Source organism: Fundulus heteroclitus, chromosome 15, assembly GCF_011125445.2.
Source record: "Fundulus heteroclitus isolate FHET01 chromosome 15, MU-UCD_Fhet_4.1, whole genome shotgun sequence".
Classification (NCBI taxonomy): Eukaryota; Metazoa; Chordata; class Actinopteri; order Cyprinodontiformes; family Fundulidae; genus Fundulus; species Fundulus heteroclitus.
The window spans coordinates 6,206,647-6,216,173 of NC_046375.1; the positions used below are offsets into that span (position 1 = coordinate 6,206,647).

At 40.2% G+C, this 9,527-nt stretch overlaps 1 pseudogene; it reads right to left on the minus strand.

Moving 5' to 3' along the window:
• Positions 1-1,012: 1,012 nt before the first annotated feature.
• On the minus strand, positions 1,013-1,324 carry LOC110366470 (annotated as a pseudogene).
• Between the last annotated feature and the right edge of the window lie 8,203 nt (positions 1,325-9,527).

Genomic DNA, 9,527 nt, shown 5'->3' on the forward strand with positions numbered 1-9,527 from the left:
ATATAAGGCTCATTATGGCTATAAGGCTTATACGGTGCTCCAACTCCTTTGATAATAGTTTACCATTAAGTCAGAGAATTGGCGGTTTAATCTGCGGATTATTTAGTCCGTGAAGTGTTCTTGGGTATTGAACTTTCATTTGGAATAATGCGCTCATCGCGATATGAGATGGCAGCGACGAGGAGGAGAGCATTTATCTACCGATTGATTGATGTTTGTATTATTGCAGAATCAACATGGCAACGTTCAAACAAAGATCAGTTCAGCTAGATTTGTTTTTGCTTCGTTTAAGCTCTCATTTGTCTTCACTAAGCGTAAAGCAGCAGTGCAGGATGCAAAAAGAACAACTCCATCTGCAGACCTGCAAACATTTGAATCTATGCAGAACATGCCATAATAGTAAAAAATAAAGTTCAGCATGGACTATGCTGCTTTGATCTGTTTCTTTTTGCTCATTCTTCACCCTGGAAATATTTCCTTCCCAGACTTGTGCATGAAGTTTTGTACTTTGCTCGCTGGTTGAGTCCTGCCATGCTGCATGGAAAGTTATTTCCTACTACACCATATAAATAAGAATAAGATTTTTCTTTTGCTTTTTTCTTAAAAGCCAATTTTGGAGTAAATTACCCATCTTAATATACTCTATAAAATAGTCGCTTTGGATTCAGTGGATGGCATATTTTCTTCATAATGTCATGTATTGAAGTTTTAAAATCATTGTTTATTTTTCGGAAAGAGAAGTCCTCCGCCTAGGAAAGACAATCAGAACTCATTACTTTAGCTCATGAGAGAAGAATCAAGGATCCCGGCGTCAAAAACAAAATATCCTTTTAAGCAACTCCTGCTGCCGGGGATCAGTTGTTCAAAGAAATAATATTGGTAAACCAACCATTCCTAGGAAGCTTCCCCACCGTTCAACATTGTCTTCACTAAATGTGGTAAATATCTCTCAAAATTAGAAAGGGCTTTTAAACTTTTTTTTTTTTTTTTTGTGGCAATACAAATATAGATTTTACTCCAATTTCTGGCTCTGTGCTTGTGCATTGAGCACTTTAACAACGATCTTCTGCCCCTCAATCAGTCACGCACACATTTGGCGCACATGGAACCACCGTACGCTCTGCTTACGTGTTTCTTGGTCTTGGAAAGCCTCATCAAAACCTGAGGTCTAACAGGGCGGAGGCCACATGTTAACTTGGGGCTTTTGCCAACCTTCTTGGTGTACAGGTACACAATGCGGTTACCAGGACTCCGGGACAGCCTGGCCTTGTTGGAAGCAGTGTTGTAGGACAACCTGTGGCGTTGCACCATCGTGAAGCTGCTTTCGCCATAACCAGAAGAGGAGGGCTGAAACTTTTTCAAGACCGATAGACGTCAGTGACATCTGTTCTAAGATTTCCCTGTGCTAGCCTACTTCATGTCGCCTGTCAGGTTCTACTGAAGTGATTTCTCGTGTCTGGAGGTATGGCATTAATTCAGGCTGGGGTGCACTCACTGAAACTGAAATAGGCTTTTTTTTTTTTTTTAAATGAAAAAAAAAGGATTATTCACAGTTAATGAATGAGTTAAAGCAGAGGGGATTAAAAACGTTTATGTCTGGAGGATGTGATGTATTGCGAGAAACCAGCGCGCGAGAGGATGGAAACATCAGGAAAAGTTTTATTCAAATGAGTGAAAATTCCTGAACTAAATTTACAAAAGATTGAAGTCGATTTTTCAGCCCCCCTTGTCAAAAATGGAGCCTCACACACCAGCTTTCTGGGAGCCAGCAGCACAAACATGGAAGATACCTCATTTAGGGGGGGGGGGGAAAGCTCATCAGTGTAAAGGCAATGAGGGGCAGAGCGACGCAGGCACATGGTGACAGATAATTTAATCTTCCATGCAGGAGGAATGTTTGCTGCAGGGCACCAATGCTGATCTGGTCATCATTACTGTCTGCAATATCAGTGCCTCCAAAGCAGTGACACACAGGAGGGGCGTTATGTTGCCTTCAGCTGAGGCGGCATCGGCTCCAGTGACAAGTGCATCTGTCAGCAGTCATCTGAAAACCAAGGTTGTTGTAAAACAGTTCCTTCACTAGTCCCAGGAAACAGGAAACATGCCCAACCTGAGTGAGAGCCAATCTAAAGCCATTATCACTCTCATTAGCTGCTCTTTATAGGGTTTTTTACTTTCATCAACTATCATTTTGGCAGTCTGCAGTTGCATATATACACGTTATACTCATTTTGACCTTTTGATTCAAATTTAAGAAATTACAGAATTCATATATGTCATTTTGAATGTTATTATGAGCAGTTAGTGTCTAAATCCTTATTTTTTTCCCTATTTTTGTCTGTCTTTGTTGTCCTGATTTTGACTATGTATTATTTTTGATCTTTGTGTATCTGGATTATAATATTAATTTTAGGCATTTGCCGATGGATATCCCAGTTCTGTTTTTTATTTCTCTGTGGTAAAATGCAATCTTCTTTGAATCTCATTTTAGTGCTTTGCAGTATTCCCCATGAGGAATTTGACATTTGATCACGCTATAACTGTACGAATTTATATTTGAATTTGACAGACCAACACACAAAACACAAAATTGCGAAATGGAAATAAACATTCTGCATGGAACAGTGGTTCAGGTTCTTTTTTATCTGATACCCCAAAATAAAATCTAGGGCAACAAATTCGCTTTGGAACGCACCGATAAATAAACAAACCTGTGTGTAATTTAATCACACTATAAACGCACATGTTCTGTAAATTCTCAGAAATTTGCAGAAATGCAAGCTGGGTAGTCTTAATCCTCAGACCATGGCAACTCTGGTGGAGATGCAGAAATCCCCAACTCAAGTGGAAGATGTTCACATGACAGCTATTGGTCATGTGGTCCCGAAATATAATCATTATGGAATAATGGTGAGAAGAAAGCCTTTATGACGTCCTGTTTCAAGTTTGCTACAAAACACGTAGGGGAAGAAGGTGCTCTGGTCAGATGACACCAAAATAAAATTTTATTTTGACTTATATGAAAAAAAATCTTGCCGTTTGGATGAAAATAAATACTGCGCATCACCAGCCCAGTGGTGAAGCAGGGTGCTGGCTGTGGGGGTTTCCTCATCTGACACATGGAAACAGTTAAATGGAAGTTATGGAAAAGGATGGAGCTAAAAACAGAACAATCCTGAAATAAAACCTGTTGGTGGCCACAAATGACTTGATACTGGGCCAGAGGTTTACCTTCCCGTTGGATAGCTGTTCCCAACCCTGGTCCTCAGGGACCCCCGTGCTGCATTTAGGTGTCTCCTTGCTGCCACACACCATGAATGGATGGATGAGTGTGAGGCTTATGCAGAACTTTAAGGCATGCAAAGGAGGTCATGCAATCATTTGAATCAGGTGAGCTTGGACAGAGACACGTCTAAAACATGCAGGGCACCACCCTTAAAAATATAGCCAGAGCTATCATGGGATTTTTCAAATCAAAGCATATTTGTTCCAGAATGGCTTAGTCAAAGTCTAGATGGAAATATGTCAGAGAATCTACGGCAATATTTGAAATTGATGTTAGCAAACACTATTTAACCAATCTGACTGAGCTTGAGCTATCCTGCAAAAAAAGAACTGGCAACAATTTTAGTGTCTAGATGTACAAAGCCCATAGAGAGATACTGAACGTTAAAAAAAGTTGGAGCTGTAATTACAAAGAAAGGTTATGCTAGCAAGTACTGAGTCAGAGGCTGCAATTTATGACATTTTTTACATTTTATATGTAAAAAAAAAAATACAAAGCAGTCTATTCACTTCACAAGAAGACAAGTTTGATGTTTTAATTTACCAAAATGTGAACTAGTTCGAAGGACATCGATATTTTTCCAAGTACACCAACGTCCTGGGTACTTTGTCCACATCTCTGAGTCACTATTTTTAAATAGCTTTGAACCACTAAACATTAAAAAGTGTAATTGTGGATAGCTGATGAACTGGAGGAGTCCATCAGTGCACTGAGGTCCTACTTCTGCTGCTGTTAAGCACTCACACGGGTAAAGCGTAATCACCTCTTATCCCTGAAACAAAGGTAATGCTCTGTGAAATTTCCCCTTCCTGCCAAACTTTCATCTCTGGACGTTCGAAGAGCCCTCCACCTCTTTGCCTCTTCATACTCGCGAGGCTAAACTCCGAGTCTGTAGGTTTCTGAGTCAGAAATATTCTGAACACGACACTGCATGAAAGTGAAATGTGCTTCTCCGTCTCCACTCAGCATCATGACGCCTCGCTCATCTGCAAGTTCTCCGAGGCGCTTTGGGGTCATTATCGTCATTAACATCCCGACTGCCTGCCTGTATTTTCAAGCCGTGCGGAGCGTGCCAGGGGTTTGTCCTTTACAAGTTTAAATCTCGTTTGTTATTGTGTCACAATTTGGTCCAACAACAGGAAGTGCAGCGGCAGAGGCACAGAGCATGGTGAACAAAAATAAAAGTTGCATTGAAAAAAAATTTAAATAGAAATTCGAAATATAAGACTAAAAATTAAATAGATGGATCTAAAAATAAAGAAGCTGGTACAGAAAATGTTGAAATATTCAACATGAATATAAGAAAAATAGCTTGCTTTGAGGTCCAGCTCTACAGTAGTGGTCACACACAGTGGCACAACGGAGGCTAACCAGCAGGAACATCCTGATCGTTCTGTAGCTACTTCCAATGGTTTCTGGTCAGAAAGTTTAAACTGATCAACCGTGTTTTTGGAAGAAGAAGAAAAAACTAAAGAAAACTTTCAAATGTGACATGCACCACAAAATGTCTTCTAAAAGTTACAAAATAAAGTTAAAAGCAGTGTCTTTCCTTGTGTGTTTTCAGCTTGTCTGATTCTATTTCGAAGCTGAAATGAACCATATCTTGCCTTCAGTCTTGATCCACTAGTCCTGCATAGAGATTAAAAAAGGTGCTCAACACTCCCCACGCATTATGACGATAGATAGATAGATAGATAGATAGATAGATAGATAGATAGATACATACTCCAGTCCTCGAGAGCCGGTGTCCTGCAACCTTTAGATGTGTCCTTGGTCTGACAAGCCTGAGTCAAATAATCAGTTAATTAGCAGGACTCTGAAGAACCTGACTGCATACTGAGGAGCTAATTGTGCTATTTGATTCAGGTGTATGGGGCCAGGGAAACCTCTAAAAGGTTCAGGACACCGGCTCTCGAGGACCGGAGTTGGCTACCCCTGTCTTATTGTAATACAAAATTACACACTTACTGACACCCCTAAAGTTGCTCTTAATGTTAACAAAGCCTTTTCTCCACTTCATATCAAACATTTGAAGCTTATTAGTGTGAGTACAAACTCTTAAACCATCAACCAGAACTTTGCCAGTGTGCAAACAAAGCTCTTTTTTTTAGCCACGCTTTAAAAACAGGAAAGACAAGAGAACAGGCCATCCAAGTAAGACAGATGTACGTGAATCAAAATGGCTACCAGTAAATAATTACTTGACGTGTGCTTGGGCCGTATGAGTTTTAGACTGAGCTTTTTATCAGAAGACGTCATTTTTGCCTCGTTCTTGTAACTAAGTTCGGCAGTGATTTAGATGGCATCCTCGGCTTGGCCATTAAAGTGGTCTTGGAGTAGATCTAGCTGACTGGTTGCTCCTAGGGAGGTTCAACACTGTTCCATGTTTTTTATATTACTGGTTATTGGGTTTCACTGTGGCTCACTGGGGGACCAAAAGCCTTAGAAATGAGATTAGAACATATTCCAGACTGTTGGATGTCAGTGACCATGTTTCTCATATGTTCTTGAATCTTCTAGCCAACCTCATACTGTCGAACAGAAGCTTGAAGAGATAATTAGTCCTGGGTGTGGCTAGTAATACAGAAGAAAAAGCAAATTGACAAAAAACAAAACAAAACGTAATTCATGATTTTAACAATTATGTCACATAGGAGTCAATTTGTTGTGTCATTTATCAAACAGCACTTTGTATTTGATCCCGTTATCGTTGCCCGATGTTAGAATTTGATCATCTGAAACATTTAGGTGTGACAGATAAGCACATAAAGAATATATATGTACTGAGACAAATACTTTTAAACAGCACTGCGTAAAGTTAACAGATTTGAAGCTAGAGCCTTTTCATCTTCCAGGTCAGTGTTGGCACTTTCTCACATGGATCTAAAATAATGCTAAAAAAAATTCCTATATACTAGTTTAATCTTCTGGGTTTTTCACTTTGCCATTGCCAGCGGGGAAAGAAAAGCTATTTGCTTTATACTTGGGAGAACAACAGAAAACACACTGCTCGAGTGATCTGATGCTGACTGCAGTAAAATGTTTGGAGAGAGTTTTGCCAAAGAGACTTTTTTGGTTGGTCAGCAGTGCTAATATAATATAATATAATGTAGTATTTAATAAAAAAAAAAAAAATATATAAAAAAAGCCCTGACCTTCTTGGTGGTAATGCCACTACATAGGCAGTTTGGCACTTTTCATTTCTCTGTCACTGGGGTTTCAAAGGGAAAGTTCAAACCCACAAATGAAATAGAAATATTTTCTTCTCCAGCCCGCAGCATTATTAAGTGCTTTAAATCGTCTTGATGTGGTCTTTCTCCAACACCAACCAAGAACAGATTATTCTTTTCTAAGATGCGGTGAAATTTGAAGGTCTACATAGTGATGGCTTGGTCATTGCCAACATGACCTCTCCATATTCCTTTTTTAATTCCACCTTCTCTAAAGCACGATTTCACTTAAAACGGGCATCTTTACAAAGCAGAAGCACACATCTCAGCGCATTCACCTTTTGCATGTGTGTTCCCTTGCAAAACCGATCATTGGGTTCAATGCAATGACCCCCAGCAGCCGGCTTGTGAATGCCTTTGCCAACAATCCCGGCTGAACGATGGTCCGCAAACAGACCCCCTAACTGCTGTTCCCGGTGGAGGCGGCGGATGAGTCCTCCGAAATGGGAGTCATTCTTTGCCACGTGGCATCATTCCAGAGAGGAGGCGGGGGGGGGAAATTTGTGGGTAATAGATTTGTGCCGCCATGCCACCCCGACTCCGGCAGCTGAAAAATTTCTGCAATTATATTGCAGCAGCGTAATCGGGTCAGGACAGTCTGACTTCATTATCAGCAGCAGAGCTCGTTATTAAAATCAGTCAGAGGAAGATTTGACTCACAATCATGTCTTTCGGGGTTCACTGGAGTTCACATTTGTCTTCCTGGAGATTAGAGCTGAACCTCGAGATGAACATGTTTAAATGGCTCCAAATAGGTGCATAATTAAAGGATATCATACCCATATTTTAGATAACATTACGCGAGTGGAAGCACAGGGCGCGTTATCAGCAACGCACTAAAATACCTCTTCAAAAACACACGAATGTCATAAACCTAACAATATTTCTATCATAGATGACCAGTCTGGACCTCATGGTAAAGATGTGATTGAAAACTTAAAATGCTTTCCAGTAACATTTCCTATGGTTGGACAATACAGAGAGAGAAATCTTTATTGTTTCTTCTTCGCAAATCAGTCACGTCTCATATTTTCTGTAGGGTTTAGGTCCAGGGACTAATTCGATGTGAACATAAGTTTTGTATGACCATCCTGGTGAAACACCCCCGATGAAGACTGTTTTCCAAATTTCTGGTGAAGATTTTACATAGTTGTTTGTTTTATGGCACAAACTCCTGCAACTTGCTACCAGAACGCTCAATCTAAAGCACGTGGTTCTAGTAACTTTTAACAAACTCCACAGGTTTATATTTGTGATGTTAGGCAAAATAACAGCTTGCTAAGGGGTTAGCATGCTATGGTTGTTATACAGAGACTTGATGATGCTAAAATCCTACTTTGTAGCAGTTCTAATAGTGACTTTAGCTCATTTTACGTCTTTCTTTATAACTCTACCAAATCCTTTTCACCTTGGGAGATAGCTGGATAAACTAGTCCCTGCGGTCAGACTTGTTCACTGGAATTCAACCGTTTTAAGCATTTAAATACTGACTGTAAATAAGGATTATATGCTATTTTCTTGAACCCATTCCCTCACTTATGAGGGTTGGCATCTGTTTAACATGATTGACATGTTCCCATGTCTGTCCCATTTTGAAGAGTGGACCTTATCCCATATTAATACCTCTAGGAAAAAGAGAGTGATGGACTGCTAGAATGTATAGTTCAAAAAGATGCTTCAGTTACACACAGTTTCCTTGAACAGTCAGGGGTGTAAATACATCTAGCTCCAGTGCTTCTTAATGTTGCCCTCTCACTCTCAGTAATTACACTAAAAAGTTGAATTATTAGACATTTTTCCATGCGATATCATGCCGTTGCAATAAATTAAATGTTTTTTTTTTTCTTTTTACACATCTTTACAGGCCAGATTTATGGGTTTTTAACTGTGGAGATAATGACAATCATCTGGTGTGTTCAAACCGTTTCAGCAAACTTAAAATAAACTGTTAGTAGCAGCAACAAAGTATTGAAGGATTAAGAAGACGATGAAAACAGGCTGGACTGTTTTGCGTAATCTGTAAAATCTAATGTTTCGCCTCAGGATAATCAAAATGCCATTTGAGTTTATTACATTACTCATAATATTGTTTTCAAGACCAAAACAAATGGGCAGATTAAGTGTTTGGTTGAGGGGGGAAAACACTCCTCCAAGAAAACCAGTCAGGCTCTTCTTGCTGAACGAGGCTCCGTCATAAGCCTTCTGCCCCTCTGATCAAATAGAGACAATAGCATAACAGCATCATTCAAAACTGCAGGTGATATTATTACCACGATGGGCCGCGAGTTGTCTTGGCTGATTTAATATTGGTTTGAAACATGGCTGCTTCCACCTGAGCCGAGAGCATAAGCCTGATAATCTCCCCAGCGCCACCTGTGCTCATGCGAGGACACGGAGTGTGTTTACGTTTCCAGGTCCCTCCAACCTGCTCCTCTCCGGGGTTTAAAGGTTCCCAGTGGAAACACATTATTGATGCACCCGAATCTACAATTTTAGACACTTAGCGCGTTAGAGCTCTCATCTTGGTCGTGTTTTTCACAGGTTAATGAAGGAAGGTTTTTTTGTTTTTGTTTTTTTTTTAGGCATGAATCTCAGTAAATGTAATGGAAGGGACTCAATAAGCATGATATGGTATCTGTTGGTGTAAAACCTGCACCTGCCCTGTGAGAGGGGTGATGTCTCAGCGGCAGGAAGCACACAACAGATCGGTGAGTGCAGCTTTCATTAGACTCAGTCGGGCTTTCATGTGCCGCCAGAAGGGGAAGAGAGCCCTGGGAGTGCAGCTCATCCATCTCTGCTATAAGAGGAACAGTCGCTTCGGGCACCGTCATACAGGAAGATAAAACTCACTCTCTCACACACAGACTCGTTCAAGCGTGTTTTTATATATATATATATTTTTACTACCTCTCTGGTGTTATACTTCCTGACTTACATTCATCTCCAGCTCCCGATTTAAATTTTCCATGCCGCACGACGAACTATTTATCGTCATCTTTCTGACTTATTTT